General features: G+C 30.0%; 1 protein-coding gene across 1 annotated transcript in view; it reads left to right on the plus strand.

Annotated features, from left to right (window-relative positions):
* Positions 1 to 1,889, plus strand: part of LOC103608759 (tetratricopeptide repeat protein 8-like) — a gene marked incomplete at its 5' end in the record, with an annotated part of 46,127 nt that overhangs the window by 11,799 nt on the left and 32,439 nt on the right. The gene's annotated exons all lie outside the window — the stretch shown is intronic.

A 1,889-nucleotide genomic window follows, 5' to 3' on the forward strand; every position in this document is an offset into this window, starting at 1 on the left:
TAATGCTAGGCCTTCTAATGTAGGAAAATAGAGCTGAGGAGCATGAGCAGGACTCGAAGACTGGAACTCTCTATAGCAAACTGACAAAGAAGGAGGTGTGTTTCCTGGATCAATGAAAGAAATCAGGGACTTAAGAGAAAAGAGACAACAAACATGACTCACATATATCTCAGTAACAAGGAAGTGATAGAAAATACTGTTCAGAACTGGAGTCCCCATTTATAAATTTTACATTTTTATTCTTAGGGCTTTCTTAATACACTAGAAACAAGGAATGTTGAACAAAATTTTTGATGCTTTTTGAAATAGATCTTTATAATTTATTAAACGACCCCGTTGAGAAAATTTGTTTAGGGTCTTTCTTTTAGACATTTGATCAGCGAAGAACTAACCAAATTTAAACTAACAAACAGTAGGATATTTCATAGATTTGGTTGGATTTATGAAGCAATCACAAAGGAAAAAGACTTGTTGATGTATACATATAATCTCTAGTGAACAAACAAAACTAAAAGTAAAGGGACAATAGAAGGGGGAAATGTGAACATCAAGCATGATTTTAAAATATTAGTGTTTGTCATGGCTAAAAAGCTTATTATAATTTTTGAAAAATTTTTATGGAAATAGAAATGACAAATAACAATTTGTATTTGAGAAAATGACAGTATACAAGCATATTAGAGATGTACTTCCTCACTAACAACAAAATGTAAAATAAAGAGACTTTGGATTTACAATTTTAATTTGTGAATTTAGAAAAAAAAATTCTAAGGGAAAATGCAATAAACTGTTATATGAGGGGTCTTCAAAAAGTTCATGGAAAGATTCGTATTATGTTGTAATTTCATTTTTCCAAGAACTTTTGGAAGTACCCTTGTATATTATAGATAATGTTGTAAATGGAACAACAATTTGGAAAACAATATGATAATATAGAGCAGGTAGCCTTCGAGATTTTTATTCAATTTGTTTCTATAATTTCACTTCTCAGGAAAGTTTAGGAAAAAGTAAAGTGCTGTATGTGCAATGGTGTTCATTGTAGCATTAGATGTAGTAGCAAAAATACTGGGAAAACTAAATGTTCAACAATACAGGACAAGTTTAGTAAATTATAATAAATAGCATGATGGAATTTTAGGCAGAGACATGAAAAATGTTTATTTTATAATGTTAAGCCAAAAAGTATATCATTTAGAATATTAAATAGAATTATAACTCTGAAAATATGTATTTATGACAAATATGAATTATAACTCTGAAAGTATATATTTATGACAAATACTAGAAGACGTTACTTAAAAATGAAAGTGGTATATTTTTAGGTTAAGATGTATTCATTCCACAAATATTTGTTGAATGCATTGTGCCAGTAGCTTGGATTATGACAGTAAGTAAAATATCTGTGCCTGATGGCATTCATGGAGATTGTCTCATTTTACCTTCATTTTCAAAAATTTTAATAATAATGTTACAGCAACTTTTCATTTATAAATTCAGTTATAAATTAGGGGCAATAATGCTGTGCTGTGATTGTATCCTGCTTGTTATCAACATCTGCTTATCTTCAGTACACACACATTATTTTATAGAACACAGAATGAAGAAATTTGTTTTCATTTAGAGAAAAGCACAAAAAATTTTGGTTCTTCCGTTTCCCTTTTTATTCACCAATTCATTTATTGATCTAGTAATTGATTGGTTTATTCTTTGAACAAATAATTACTGAGCGCCCATGTGTTGCTACTCTGAGGAATGCCAGGAGTACTGAGTAGGACAGATGTCCTCTGTTTTCTTGCTGTCTTATGGGCTTGCCACATTCATAATGCTCTTGTGGATCAGCTTGTTCCACTAAAATGTCATTTTAGATTTTATCACAAGTGTTATTTTTT

Source organism: Galeopterus variegatus, unplaced genomic scaffold (genome assembly GCF_000696425.1).
Source record: "Galeopterus variegatus unplaced genomic scaffold, G_variegatus-3.0.2 Scaffold8787, whole genome shotgun sequence".
Classification (NCBI taxonomy): Eukaryota; Metazoa; Chordata; class Mammalia; order Dermoptera; family Cynocephalidae; genus Galeopterus; species Galeopterus variegatus.